Genomic DNA, 16047 nt, shown 5'->3' with positions numbered 1-16047 from the left:
TATCATCATCGCCACCACCACCCCTATTTATAAAAGCACTTAATACGTGCTAGGTATTGTGATATTCAAAGCACAGATAAGTCATTTCTTGTGAGTCAATTTTGTTTTAAAAAAACTGACTAAAAAGGCAGTGGAGTTGGAGAGAAATGGGGAACTTTGTTCAAACTGGGAAGAATGAATGAAAGTGTGGGGGGGAAACATGCTGGAGGTTATGCAATTATTATTATTATTATTATTTATTTATATAGCACCATCAATGTACATGGTGCTGTACAGAGTAAAACAGTAAATAGCAAGACCCTGCCGCATAGGCTTACAATCTACAAGAATTAGACCAAGAATACGAAGAAGCAGAAATAAAATAGTACATTTTCATTTTTTTCAGAAGAAATCTATTAAATGAGACAGAAGGAAAATATTCAGTCTTTATAGCCCTGTGCACTAAAACCAGTATTGCTAATATCTTTGATGTGATTGAAACTGAAACATTACTTGTGATCAGTTTTCTTCCATGCTGTAAAAGTAGTCTTAAAAAAATAATTACAACAGTGATTAAGCCTTGACCATTATCACCTTGAAGTATTGCAGTACCAATGGAGTTGGTGGACGTTTTTCTCCACTCCAGCTTTCATTCCAGATGCTAGAATGTAAATCTCAATTAGGTGAAATAATAATTTGTTTTGCTGTTTAAATGTTTGTACATCAGGAACTGTTATCATAAATAAGGATGGGTACAATAATTCATTAAATCATTTTTTCTATTTTACATAAAGTAGAAAAGAAAAGATGCAGGAGCCAACAAAGATGTTGGCAAACAAAACAATAACAAGATGGAAACTAATTTTCATTACTGAAACTTGGCTCTTAGTCAACTGTGAACTCAGAATTAAGTGTTCTTAATCCAGTTGAAAAGGGAATCCCACTGGAATACAGAGACACAAACCACTGTTCCATATACCCCAGCATTATCTGCTAGAGAAAAACAAGCAGTAAAATCAAGACAGTTGGCTAAGGATCTTAGAGAACTTATGCAAGGGAGGGCTCAGATAAAGCCATTCCAAATAGATAGTCAAAACCAGTTATGTTAGTGAATTACTTTCTATTGTGCCTTACTGGATCTTGGTAAGTTTTATTTGTGAATTAAAACTTCTGTAATTCTAACTCTTTCTAGTAGGTAGAGCCTATTCTAGCTGATACTCATCAATGTCTTGACAGTTCATTTTGAGTCCAGTGAAACATTAACCCATTCCTGGAGTTGTGAAACTTGATACATTCCATTAACTTGGACACATTCCATTACCTTGGATATATTCCATTAGCTAAGTTGAAGCTCATGTATTTCAGGGTATTTGAGAGGATGCCACCATTTCTTGCCGCTCCCTCCCCACAAGGTTATCCCAGTAAACCCCACTTCACACTGTCCTGCTTCTCCCCAAGCCTTCCAATCATCCAGACCATGGGTCCCCCACAACAATGGTTTTTGTTTGTATGTTTGTTTTAAACGTTTGTATGGGTTTCCAACCAAACGTGTTGTTTTTCATTCCTTCAAGACTGCTTTGTGAGCAGATTTGGAGCACAGGTTTCTGGCAGGTTCCGTTGTTTTTTAAAACTGTCTGCAACCCTGCTTCTGAATAAATATGTTTAATAGCTGTTTGGGAGTGCGGTTAAGGCCCAAGGAAATTCTTTCTGTCCAGTTTACAGATATCTCAAAAAACTATTCTTAGGTTTTAAAGGCAGAAGTCTTGCATTTAGATTGCCAAAGGAAAAAGCTCTCTTTTAATTGCATTTAGAGGAGACATGTTTTGTTCCTCCTTATAAGAGGCAGAGCGAAGAGTTATAAGAGGCAGATTTCAAAGTATCGTGAAAGGCTAGCTACACATCTGAACATAAGGTTAATGGGAGTCATGTGGCTAAAAGACAACTTACTGCTTTACAAATGTGCTTTCCTTCATGTTCTCAAGCTTTGGCTGATAAGAAACCTTTGAAAGACTATGACACCCTCCATCTCTCATAACTGAAAAAGACTGAGATAGTGAAATAAACTTTATATACTGCAAAAAGTAATATTTTCTTCCTGATTGGTAGGAATTAATGAACCCTGCCTGTTCTAGTTCAGAATAAATTTGGACTTTCTGGATTATTTTCCTGGGTGTCCAGATAATTCTGGAATTCAGTGGCAATTCTACCAAACCGTCATATTAGACACATCTTTTTCATCTAGCAAGATAAACATTTGTTAAACTATTTTCTGTTATACACCTTCCTACATATAAGAAATTCTATGCTGAGGATCAAAGACAGCAATACTGTCTGCAATAATTCAGAATATGTGTCATGTGATAAATCAACATGCAAAAGCTAAATATGATATACATGATTGAAAATATTGCATTAAACTCCATACAATTGTGATCCTAATTATGAAACCTGAGAGAAGTTCCAGCTCATGTTCTTCATTTTCTTCTGCCTTGATCATATCCTTAAATTCTAAAAACAAACAAAACAAAACAAACAAGACCCACTCCTTTGTGTATCTTATGCTCCTACATTCCCCAGTGTGGTACAATGCATAGGGTTTGGATATTCAGGGGGGAAATAATCAATAAAATAAATAATGAAATCAATCTATAGTAAAATTACAATGTTTTCGCCTGAATGATTTTGTGCTGGTGTGCCTCATTGGAGACACTAGGATGCCACCACTTCTGGGGTGGGGGTCTGAATTCTTATTCAAGAAGGCCCTATGAATGCCATGTGATATAATATTCTTCCCTCACAATTAAATGGCTTTCTTGACTGTTCTTCATCAAAGTGAACAGACTGCCAATTCAGAAATTTAACCCAACACGTTGCATCAAATTGGGACTCTTCACAGGCCATCATTCAGTCTTAAGCCCCCTAGCCAAAAGGCAAACCAAAGAAGCATACAATGAAAATGACCTGGAATCTGATGTAGTCTATTTAATGGGGGTATGCATATAATGCTTTAATTAAAATAAAATAACTAGGAATTTAATTTTTAAAATATTTATATTGTTTGTTGTTAATGCGACCAAATAAAAGGTTAAATAATGAGAATCTACCACAACTAAAATACGGAGACACGAAGAAACAATTACTAGTTAGGCTGCGCCCATTCTGAATTTTACCTCTGCCCTGATCCATACTCTAGACTACATAAGCTTATAGGGTAGAGGATAATCCTACAGCTTCTAATTATGGAGAGAATTTGTATAGGAGAAGGCCTTCTGTCAAACTGGGTCCAATAATGGCCAGTACCTTGAATTGTTCTTAAAAGCTAACAAACAACTAGTGCAATAGCTTTTGCAGCTGACATATTACATGATCTACTCCAGAAACGTACATTATCTGCAGCTCTGAATAGAATTCTCTACACAAAATACTCTACAGTTACTCAAGTCTACTAAAGCACAGGTGATGGTGATCAGCCTTTCAAACTCACAAACCAATCCTGAGTAAGCCCCACTTTATTCAATGGAACATACTTCCTGGGCATGGGATTATAGCCTCAATTGAGGCATGGGACTAAAACCTCCAGTCCTAGAGGTTTTTTTTCTTTTTTTTAGCCCACCCTCCCCATGACATTTTGGGGCAAAAAATGAGAGGAGAAAGTTTAAATCCCCCACTGATTAGCAGAATGTTTAGTTTGGCCCTGAGTGGCAGAGAACACGTGCTTTGTGTGTGCAAAATTCAGTCCCTGGCATCTTGTTAAAAACTGATCTCATGTTTCTGCTTATGATGTTGGAAAGCCACTGCAGTAGATAACACTGGGCTAAATAGACAGTCTGACTCAGTAGATAGCACCTGTATGTGTTCATAGGGCCATGGCTGCCAGCTGGGATTCGTTTTAGTCTTAATTTGGAAATTTTATCTGATTCAGGAGTGTTCCCAGACCTTGGGGCTGGTCTTTAAGGGATGTGTGAGCCCTTTCATCATGGATATGATCCTTTGTCACTTGATCATCTGGGCATCTCTTCAGAATAAATTATTATTTCCCCGCCTAATCTATGTCAGGATTTTTTGGACGATGAATACATAATGGATGAACTGAAATGCATTTCGTACCCTAAAAGAGCCCCATGTGGAAAAAATAGCATTTCCTCTGAAATTTGTCTCCTTTTCTGTTGAGTTTTCCTTTTGCATTGCATCCCTCTGACAATATTATGTAACTTGTATGTGTGCGCGTGTCTGTCTGTTAGTAGAACTAAACACTGTGGTAGTGCCATTATTTATTTGGCACTAAAAAACTGTGACATTAATTCTGTTGCCTTATGCTCAAACACTGGACAAACATTATGTGTAGCCGTTCTAAAAGGCAACCATCCAGCTCTCAATTATATTTGCTTTCTAACAATGACATCTGCTTCAAAGCAGAACACAGAGGTTGCCTTCCCTGATCTCTCAACTAGCTGTGTATCTAACAAGACTGGTGGCTGCAGACCTGCTGACATAATTAGTTTGTCACATCTGCTTACTGTAAAGAGATTTATAACATGAATGCTTTTTTAATTTCCCCTCATACGAGAATGCAACAGGCTATGTGAATAGGCCAAAAGGGTGGCCTTTTAATATAATGATTCATATTCCTACATAATGGTCAGGCCAGGCAGTGAAACATCCAGATCTGGTGAGCAATTTGCAGTGTGTATGGCACGAATGGCACAGTCTTAGGAGTAATCACAACTACATGTAGTCCATCCCTAATACTTGGGAGAAATGCAGTGTACAAAATAGACCAGGGTACAAAACAGATCATATATTGGCTGAAGCAAAAGACACTTCCCTATAATCCCACTGATTTTAGGATTATAGGTAATATTGTACTTAAAATTCCAGTAGAGGAGTATAGAGAAGTGTTATCTGTACAATGGATTCTATGGATAAAAATAGAAAACAAGGGTTAAATGGGAAGGAATAGGAATCTTATATTGACAACCAATGTAACTTTTGACAGATTTCTTCGGCTAGATAAAAACGTTTGGAGCGTCAGATTAGTATTCATGATGACCGCTACCATGGCAGTAAATATATTCATTGTAGATACATAACCTTATGGTTACAAAACACAGATGCTGATGAGCTGATTCAGGCAGTCATTAGAAGCAATTATAAAGTTACTTCTATCCGAATCATAAGTATGGCAAGGTTAGGGAGATGAATCAACTCCTATATCTAAAGAAAAATGAAAACGTAGTGTGCGTGATACTGAAAAGTGCCAGCTATAACAAATTTGGCTATGTTGCTAAATTGCTTCTTGCCAACCCTCTAAACTGCTCTCTCTGGAAAAATGCTTGGAAGGAAACCATCAATAATGGAGGAAGACAGCACTTATAATCATCCCGGCAATCCCTTTATAATCTTCGGTAGTTGCTCAAAACAGACATGAGTCCTGGTTTCTGCCACAGTCCTGCACAAACTCTATGCCTGTGCAATCAAAAAACGATAACGTGAGCCTCACTGTCAAGGTTCTTTGGAAGCCACCACATACCTCTGTGCAAATATAGCACTTATTTATTATCTATTAATTAAAATACATCTATACCACTTAATATATTAAATCCATTAAAACACAACATAATAATATAAAAACCCAGGTAAAATAAGAATAATAACTTTGCATCTTTATTTATTTATTTTATTTATTTAAGGATTTTTATGCCGCCATTCAGCCAAAATAGGCTCTCACGGCAGCTTACAAAAGTATTTCTTGACAGTCCCTGCCCACAGGCTTACAATCTAAAAGACATGACGCAAAAGGAAAGAGGATTGGGAGGGAGGAGGAGGGGGGAAAGGAAAGCAAATTCAGGCACTACAATCTTAGTTGCAAAGTTCAGCAGTGACAGTTGGCAGCAGCAGGGAGGGGGCTCTCAGCTGGAGCTGGACCCAGGCACGGTGGAGAGGTGCCTGGCTGCTGCTTCCTCCCTCACTGGTGGCCTCTGCAGTGTCAGTTGGTAGCAGGAGGGAGGGGGCTCTCAGCTGGAGCTGGACCCAGGCACGGTGGAGAGGTGCCTGGCTGCTGCTTCCTCCCTCACCGGTGGCCTCTGCAGAGACAATCTTTATCAATCAACACTATTATAAAGGAGGCCCAATACAAAGTTCTCAACAGGTGGCACATTACTCCTGCAAGGCTTTGCCAAATACAACCAAGGGGTATGGTCAGATTGGTTCATACTTTCATTTTTGGTGGGAATGTTCAACAGTACAGGGATTTTGGAACATAGGCCTTAGCTAGACCTAAGGTTTATCCCGGGATTGTCCTGGGGTAATCCCTGTGCATCTCAATGACACACAGGGGACCCCGGGATAACCCTTAGGTCTAGCTAAGGCCATAATTGCTGATTACTGTCATGAATTTCTCCAAGTTAGACCACTACTAATTCCTAAAGCTATGCTTTCTTCATCTGGATTCCTGCATAAAGACTTTTTTTAAACAATTCTATACAGCTGCAAAGTCATGTATAGTGTGTAATTGGAAGTTTCCAACTAAAGCAACCAACTAAAAAGCTGTGGGTTGATAAAATCTGGGAGACTATGGGCAGGTTTACTCATCACTTTAACCCATGGTGGTTTAATAAGCTACGCATAGTAGCTTATTTTGGAAATCGCCCATGTGCTCTGTCACACAATAGGACAAATAAGCTAGTGTGCATAGCTTATTTCTTCCCCCCTCGCCCCTCCTCCTCTGTAGTCCTCCCAATCAGGCAGGCAGGTATTCCAGCTTCCTTTGTAGTGGAAGTTATATCCCACTGTTCCTCGTGCCGCTGCTATATCACCTGCCTATCTCCGATTGGTCTTCTTTGTGCTAGGGCAACTCATTCTATTTCCTGTCTCTGGCATTCACTGCCATTCTCTATGCAGCATCTATCTTTAGTCGCTTTCCCCTACCCCAACCACTCACTCACCACCCCACCCACCCTTCTAGATGTTTAGGACTTCGGCTCCCATCAGCCCCAGCCAGCCTGGCCAATGGTCAGTAATTCTAGGAGCTGTTGTCTAACACTTCTATAGTCTTAACACCTCTGGAGAAGGCTGGGCTACACTAAAGAAAGTGACTGGCCCAAGGCTACCTAGTGAGCTTCATGGCTGAGTGGGTATATGAATTTGAGCCTCCCTCACCTTAATCCAATACTCTAACTTTGGCTATTGGGCAGTATAAAAATATAATAAATAAAATAAATAATAAATAATAACTGCTAGATCACAGTGGCATTGACTGCAACTTATTTCCAAAGTACAATTGGGCTGTGTGTGCTGGTAGAAAAGCTGGAGTAGTTTCCCCACTGGGAGATTTAATTGGCTTTCAAGATTTGAGATTTAAAACTATTTCCATTTTATTAGCAACAATGTACGATCACAGTAGACAGACCTTCTCCCCACCCTCAATAACCCAAATTTATACTGCATTAGAAAGTGGAATATGTAGTTATTCTATCAAAGAAAACCAGATATTATCTTGCCTCTGTACAGAAAAGTGGATATCTTCTGACTAAACGAAAAGATAAAGCTAGAAGTAATTTATTTTAAAGATGCCTGGAATGAACCTCTTGTTCTCTTCACAGAAGCTGGAGGTCAGTTAGCTTGATGTCTCTGTCCTCTAGGATTTGGAAGGCAGTGACCAGCGAAAAGGGGATCAGTATCTTTGAGAAGGAAGACAGAATTTCTCTAGGGTCTTCACGAGGCTACAATTTCCAAATAACACTCTACACCTCCCAAAAATCATGACAAGCCTTCAACAGTGGTGGCTTGAGAAGAATCCAGTTTCACTCAGTAATCCCAGCCTTACTCCTGCATGTATCATAGCAAGGCAGAAAAAACCCTGCTATGATGTAGGCAGTGCCACAAAAGTGCCTCCCTTGAAGCACCTCAGCGTCTTTTCCTGTCTCTCACATCCAAAACACTTTTTTAATGTTTACTGTTTTTAACTTTTGTAAACTGCCCAGAGAGCTTCGGCTATGGGGCGGTATATAAATGTAATAAATAAAACAGACTGCGAGTGGAAAGCTGCTAAGAACAGCCACGATAAGAGACAGTAGAGGAAAATAACTTGTTAAATGGTTCAGGCCCTGGAGATTTCAATCGTCTTGGTCTTGAGTGGTCACAGTTAAGGCAACTAACCAGGGCAGGAGCTAAACTATTGCTTTATAACTGTTTATAATGGTATTGACAGCTCTTGGGGCCCATGACACATTCCATATACCTTTTTCAAACCACTTTCAAAGTGTTATATCCTGCCTGGTGTAGATCTGTCTCAGGCACTTTGATTTCAATGCTGCACAGTCAGGGAGGAGGATTGGGTAAATCCTGCAAGCCCTCCTTCCCTTTTCCCCTTTTTGTTTGAGACAGTGTATGGTCATATTTTGTTTCCTGTTGGACTGAGTTCAACTCCCATAAGTTCACTCCTGTCTTCATTTCCCCCTTTCCTGACAGAAACAAGAGGGACAAGGAAGGGAACCCTCATTTCAACAGGTTTTCTCATGGTTGCTCTTGAGAAAACAGAAAAGTTCTGCATTCACAAGCAGAAACAAGAGCCATGACAAGAGATCTGATAAGCCACTTTTGGTGGTCCTGTTGTCACTTTCATATATACTCAAGATAAATTCTCATCATCACCATCTAGGCATGTACATTTATTCTGATTTAGAGATCCTACTTTTCTTTTAGAAGGAGTTGGAACTTTTGATACTTTAGTGAAAAACAGCTGTTAAGTGAGCTCCATACCTCTCATTCCATCTGGGAAACACACTACCCTATGAATCTGATGTTTCAAGGTATGTATTCTCTTTCAGTTTTATTTTATTATGCGACTCTAAGAAGTTTGGGGAATTTTCAGCTAAAGATCAGCAAAAGACATGGCCCCATCAAGGTAGACTCCCACCCCACATCACTAATTTCTTTAAAGATGGTAGAGTCTCAAAAGTTGGCTCAGGATTTCTTAGAATTTGATTTATCAGAGAACTACAAATCTGCTGTACCTTCTGGTCTATCTATTATATTTTTCTTTCAAGTACTCCATCCATCCTTTCCTTCCTTTGTTTGATGCTTCTGCACAAGGAACATAGAAAACCATCAAGTCAGCTCTTAATTCTCCAACCCCAAGCTATGTAATTATGTTTGAAAGAACATCATGCAGAACCTTAAAGAATGATACACCAAGAAGTGCCTTATCTTCCAAAGCTATCTTGACATGTGACTCAGGGCTCATCTACACCAAGCAGTTCCTCTTGGTCTCTGTGCATCACACTTAATGGGGCTCTGCGCCTGCGTGGAGCCTCAGTCGAACTTCTAATAGCTGAGAAATTTTTGGGCGGGAACTCCTCCCCCACCATCATGTGGTATATATATGGTATTCCCGCCCAATCCCTCAGTTCCTCTTTGACCGCCATCGCCTTCGCCACGTCGGGACTAGAATTTTTTCATACTCACCCTTGCTGAGATCTTCTTCTTCGTTTACCCTTCTTCATTCTTCACCTTCATCTTTTACTTCCTAAAAAGACAAAGAATAAACAAACTAAGAACGTTCAGCGTCGCTCGCCGCATCCCTCGGGTGCATGGCCTCGAAGGCCCCGTTTACTAAATGCAGCCAGTGTGGCAGTAAATTGCCACCCTCCGATGGACACACCCTTTGCCTTTTATGCCTCGGAGAAACCCACGTTGTCGAAACCTGCAGGCATTGTATGTCCTTTTCTAGGCAAGCTAGAAAAAACAGTGCAGATAGATTAAAGGCTCTCCTTTGGCAAAAAGCGCTCCAAGCAGTCAACTTCAACCGCCAAACCAACATGGCGGCCATGGATGAGCCCACCTAAAAAAAAAGTCCTTTAGCCTTCCAACCTCTGGAGGCTCCACGGCACAGGCAGTGGCCAAAAAGCTGACAAAAAGGGCAAAGAAGGCTAAGTCTTCAGCCAAACCACGGCCCAAAGAGAAAAAGGACAAGGCTAAAAATCATAGCCCACCAAAAATGATGCCACCGCCTCCCCCTCTACTCGACTCTCCAATTCGAATATTGGTGCGGTCTCCTTTGCCTCCACTAGTCATCGAGCCCATTTCAACGGCCTCAGAAGGAGAAATTGTGGGGATCTCCCCTCGCACCCGACTCCACACTCTGACCGCTCGTGCCTGAGAACCCTAACCAGGCCACGTACACTGTGTCTCCTCGACGTCGGCACTCCCCATAGCCACCTCACATCCATCAGACCAGTTCACGGAGCCGCTCACCCTCGCATCCTCACTCTAGGGAACGGCAACTGTGCCCACAACCAGAGTACGATCCATACCGTGCCCGCTCCAGGTCACCACACCGAGATTGGGACCCTTCTATGAGCATTATTGTCCACCTAGTCATCATTACTATGACCACTGGAGAGGCTACCCAGAGCGCACAAGCCCTCAATACCGGGACTACTATTACGACCCTTTGCCACTTCCACTGCGGCCCAGGCAACCTACGCCTCCCCCGCCTGTACCACCGAGGCGAGTGTCCCTTGCCATCTCACGCAGGGAACAACGATACCCACCTCTCCCACCTCCACCATCTACAGCCCATCAACTTGGTCCAATCCAATCAACTCAGCATACCTCCCCTCCTTCAGAGGAGGATTACCAGTCCGACTCTTCCTCGGCCTCATCGTCTGCACCGTCGATGCCATAGCATTATGCCGGCATGCCTGGTTATGCTCAGCAGGTTTGACCCCTGTAGCCAGAACCAGGATCGAAGACCTTCCGTTCGACGGAGAAGGCCTTTTTAATTCTAAAACGGATGACCAAATGGACTCGGTACAGAAAGCACGGTCCACGGCAAAAAAGATGGGGATCGGCCAACCACCAGCACAAACATCTAACAGACCCCGTAGATGGTTCCGACAACAGAACCTCTACTATAACAAACAGTACATGGAGCGCCTACCACGGTACCAACCACAACACTAGCAGAAGCAGTACCAACTATCAAAACCATGTCCAACTCGTGGCTGCACCGATCCGCCACAAAGACGCCACCTTTGACACCCACTCAGTTGTGCCCATCACATTCGGCAACAGGCTAGCCCAGTTCCATCAAGCCTGGACTTCGGTCACTACAGACGCATGGGTACTCAACATCATAGCAAATGGCTACTGCATAAAATTTACTGGCCTTGCCCACCTGGACATCGTAAAAACCACTGCCCCTACACAAATAATCGCAATGGAAACTTCAACCCTCCTCCAAAAGGGAGCAATAGAGCGGGTTACCACCAATCCATATACAAGCGGTTTCTTCTCCCGCTATTTCACGGTCCCCAAACACGATGGTGGACTCCGCCCCATCTTGGACCTTCACCCCCTAAACAAATTCATCGAAACCAGAAAATTCAGGATGAACACATTGGGGACAATTCTACCTCTACTGCACCAGGGAACCTGGTTCACCTCCGTCGATCTCCACATCCAAATACATCCCAATCACCGCAAATACCTCCGCTTCACAATAGGTCCAGTTGTTTTCCAGTTCACAGTCCTCCCGTTCGGTCTCTCCTCTGCCCCAAGGGTCTTCATGAAATGCATGGCCCCAGTGTGTGCATTTCTCAGAACCCAGGGCCTGGAGATATACCTGTACCTAGACGATTGGCTAATTGTCACACCCAAGAAAAACAAACTCCAAGCTGATTTGCTCTACACCCTCCGTCTCCTGGACTCCCTTGGTCTCTGCGTCAATACCGAAAAATCCAACCTACAGCCTTGCCAGACCATCCAATTCATTGGAGCGCAACTGGACTCACGAGATGGGAGGGCATATCTTTCCAGAGACAGAGCCATCAAGCTCATCTCCATGGCAACCTCAATCTTCCACAAAAAGCGCACAACTGTGCACACCATCCAGAGACTACTAGGCTACATGGCAACAACCGTAGCTGTTGTGGAATGGGCCAGGCTCAAAATGAGACCTCTTCAACTCTGGCTAACAGAAGTCTTCAACTTCACATCCAACGGCCGTCGGATCCGTCTCTCCCTTCCACCCTCCACAGCACAGTCCCTGCTCTGGTGGATGGATATTTCAAACTTGACTCGGGGCACCCCGTTCCTAGCCCCCTCACACACAAGGACCATAACAACAGACGCGTCCCTCAAGGGATGGGGAGCCCACTGCGGTCACCTCCAAGCACAGGGTCTCTGGTCCACATCCAAGACCCAATCCCATATCAACACACTGGAACTCCTTGCCGTATGGAAAGCGTTGATTGCTTTCAAGCCAGACATTACAGGTCGCCAAATCCAGATTCTCACAGACAATACATCTGTATTGTGGCACCTAAACAAGCAAGGGGGCACACACTCGCCACCCCTTGTCAACCTCACAATCAAAATTCTCACTTGGACAATGTCCAGGGATATACGCCTCAATGCAGTTCACATTGCAGGCATTCCCAACACCCTAGCAGACTCCCTAAGCCACACAACAAAGACATCCCACGAATAGGAACTGGCACCTCACATTCGCCAAGCCATATTTCTCAAATGGGGACAGCCTACGGTAGACCTGTTCGCCTCCCCACAGAACACAGCCTGCCATATCTTTTGCTCCAGAGGAGGACACCAGCCTGCTCGGAGACGCCTTCTCCATTCATTGGTCAGGAACACTATATTACCTGTTTCCACCCTTTCCCCTCCTAACGAGGGTAATGGCAAAAATTACCAGAGAAGGCACAGACACCATTGTCATTGCGCCATGGTGGCCATGACAAACATGGTTCCACACACTATTTCGCCTAGCACAAGGTTGGTACATACATCTCCCCTTGCAACTCGATCTCATATCACACAGCCAGGGCAGGGTTCATCACCCGGACCTGAAAACCCTAAAACTCACGGCATGGAGAGTACACCAGCCACCTTAATACCTAGCCAAGTCCAGAGAATACTTGATGCATCTAAAAGACCATCCACAAGATGCTGGTATGCATCTAAATGGACAGCTTTTCGACGCTACGCAACCAACCACGGATTCAACCCGGACAACAGTCCTGTAACAGACATCCTCCAATTCCTAACAAACCTCATTGACACAGGACTTAAACCTTCGTCGGTTAGAGTCTATCTGGCAGCCATATCAGACTCTCAACCTTCCATTGATGGTTACACGCTATTCTGCCACTTGTCAAATCCTTTCTTAGAGGCCTAAACAACCTTCCACCGCCTCTCAGAACACAAACACCTTCATGGGACTTACCTCTGGTATTAAAAATCCTTATGGCCGAACTTTTGAACCAATGGCAACTTGCACTCCACAATTTCTCTCTTAGAAAGTCGCCTTTTTGGTAGCCATTACCTCGGCCAGACGGGTCAGTGAACTCTCAGCTGTAAGAGTGGACCCTCCTTACCTGATGTTTCACAAAGAATCAGTGTCATTGCGCCCGGACATCTCCTTCCTTCCAAAGGTGACATCCGACTTCCACATCAATGAGCCTATATCACTGCCATCTTTCTTTCCCAATCCAACCTCCGACCTGGAAAGACAGTTGCACTCATTAGATGTGCGCAGGGCTCTGGCATTTTACAAGGCTAGAACCCAACCCTTTAGGTCCACACAGAGACTATTCGTCTGTTATGGAGAACCTAAGAAAGGCGCACCAGTATCTAAACAACAGATCGCTGCCTGGATCTGACAGACAATCCAGCTAGCGTACCAAATCTCCAAAAGAGACCTTCCAACCCAGGTTAAAGCCCACTCCACACAAGGAGTAGCAACTTCCACAGCATTCGCCAGAGGGATTCCCCTCTCCGATCTGTGTGAAGCAGCTACCTGGTCATTGCATTCCACATTTATTAAGCCCTACAAGAGGGGTATACATGGCAGATCCACTGCTCACTTTGGAAAGGCTGTGCTGTCATCAGTCTTGTAATGAGACACGTTACCCACCTCCGGTAAGTGAGCTTGCTAATCGCCCCATTAAGTGTGATGCACAGAGACCACGAAAAAGAAATGCAGGTTGCTTACCTATAACTGTAGTTCTTCGAGTGGTCAGCTGTGCATTCACACTACCCACCCACCGTCCCTGCTTTGGTGTCAGTAAATCTGTCAGTACTGAGGCACGGGTTCTCCTGAAGCCCGGGATCAACTTTCGGTCTCGAGGAACTGAGGGATTGGGCAGGAACATCATATATATACACCACATGATGGTGGGGGAGGAGTGCCCGCCCAAAAAATTCTCAGCTATTAGAAGTCCGACTGAGGCTCCACGCAGGTGCAGAGCCCCATTAAGTGTGATGCACAGATGACCACTCAAAGAGCTACAGTTACAGGTAAGCAACCTGCATTTATTCCACTATGAAAATGGTATGAAAGCAGTATATAATTTATTTATTTATTTATTACATTTTTATACCGCCCAATAGCCGAAGCTCTCTGGGCGGTTCACAATATAAAATGCAAGAGCCACACTACTGCTTTATAGCAGTATTGAACTTCATTGACAACTGCTGGGGCCCATTGACGCATACCATTTACTGCTGTCATACCACTTTCATAGTGTTATATCCTTCTTGGTGTAAATGTGTCATGGGCTCAAACAGCTGTCAGTGCACTTCATTACCACTATAAAGCAGTAGTGTAGATCCTGTAGTGCACTTCAACATCACTATAAAGCAGTAGTGTGGCTGCTGCCTTTTATATACTGCTTTCATAGTGGAATATCCTGCTTGGTGTAGATGAGCCCTCAGATACTCTTCCTTTAACCCAGTATGTCTGTTAATAAGAAACAATGGTGAAACAAGGTTTTGACTGAATCTGCACCTCTTCGTCTATGAGTTCATGCTACAGCTTCTGGGGCAGCCTATATCTAATATGTAGATCTTCTACATCTCTCTGCTCTACACAAAAGGACATTAGGATTTCTTTTAGGGGTGTGCACGGACCCCCCACTCCGCCCCGCGGGCCGATCTGAAAATTTCGGATCGGCCCGCTCCGCTCCGCCCATACTCCGCTCCTCTTCGCCGCGGAGCTCCGGCTCTGAATTGGAGCTCCGCAGTGGAGGGGAGTGGTGCCAGGTAAGGCCGGGAGAGGAGGGCGGGGGGGGTTACTGGGCCCTGCCGCCGTCGCCGCCCATGTGGCGATGGTGGCAGAGCCTGGTAAGGGACCAAGGGGGAGGGGGGCTTTACCTGCCTCCGTCCGCGGTCCGTCGGCTTCTTCAATTGAGCCCGCGGTTCAACCAGGAAGTCTGGGCCGCAAGTGCGGCCTAGACTTCCTGGTTGAACCACGTGCTCAATTGAAGAAGCCGAGGGACCGCAGACGGAGGCAGGTAAGGGAGAGGAGGGGGGGTTTACCGGGCCCTGCCGCTGTCGCCGCATGGGCGACAGCGACAGCGGCAGGGCCCGGTAAACCCCACTTACCTTTCCGGCGGAGCTCCGGATCAAGGCGAAGGATCCGCCTTCACCTCGATCCCTTCGCCACGCTCCGCCGGCCCCACAATCCTCTTCGCCTCCGCCTTAAGGGGAGGCGAAGCACCCCGCTTCGCTTCTAATTCGCCGGTCCGATTAGAAGCGGAGCACGTCCCTAATTTCTTTCACTATAGCTTTCCTTGCTGATGTATCCTTTAACTCCATACAATTAGAAGTGTGATTCCTTTGTTCTAAGGTGGTAGCCCATCAGAACATGTGACTTTATGAATGGGTAATATATGCCAAGCTGAAGATAATTCTTACTAGCATTCTCTTCATAGCTATGCTAGCCATTTGTTTGGAGATCCCCTAAAAGCAATGATAGTGAAAATTTATTTATTTATTTATTTATTTATTACATTTCTATACCGCCCAATAGCCGAAGCTCTCTGGGCGGTTCACAAAAATTAAAATCATAGTAAAACAATCAACAGGTTAAAAGCACAAATACACAATACAATATAAAAAGCACAACCAGAATAAAAACCACGCAGCAAAATTGATATAAAATTAAAATACAGAGTTAAAACAGTAAAATTTAAATTTAAGTTAAAATTAAGTGTTAAAATACTGGGAGAATAAAAAGGTCTTCAGCTGGCGATGAAAGGAGTACAGTGT

General features: G+C 43.7%; 1 protein-coding gene across 1 annotated transcript in view; it reads left to right on the top strand.

The window, feature by feature from the left end:
• KCNN2 (potassium calcium-activated channel subfamily N member 2) overlaps positions 1 to 16047 on the top strand; it is an 88960-nt gene that overhangs the window by 27567 nt on the left and 45346 nt on the right. The gene's annotated exons all lie outside the window — the stretch shown is intronic.

The sequence above is a fragment of the Elgaria multicarinata genome, chromosome 6 (genome assembly GCF_023053635.1).
Source record: "Elgaria multicarinata webbii isolate HBS135686 ecotype San Diego chromosome 6, rElgMul1.1.pri, whole genome shotgun sequence".
Lineage (NCBI taxonomy): Eukaryota > Metazoa > Chordata > Lepidosauria > Squamata > Anguidae > Elgaria > Elgaria multicarinata.
Note: the sequence above shows the minus strand (reverse complement) of the source record. Positions and strands in the feature narration are given on the sequence as shown.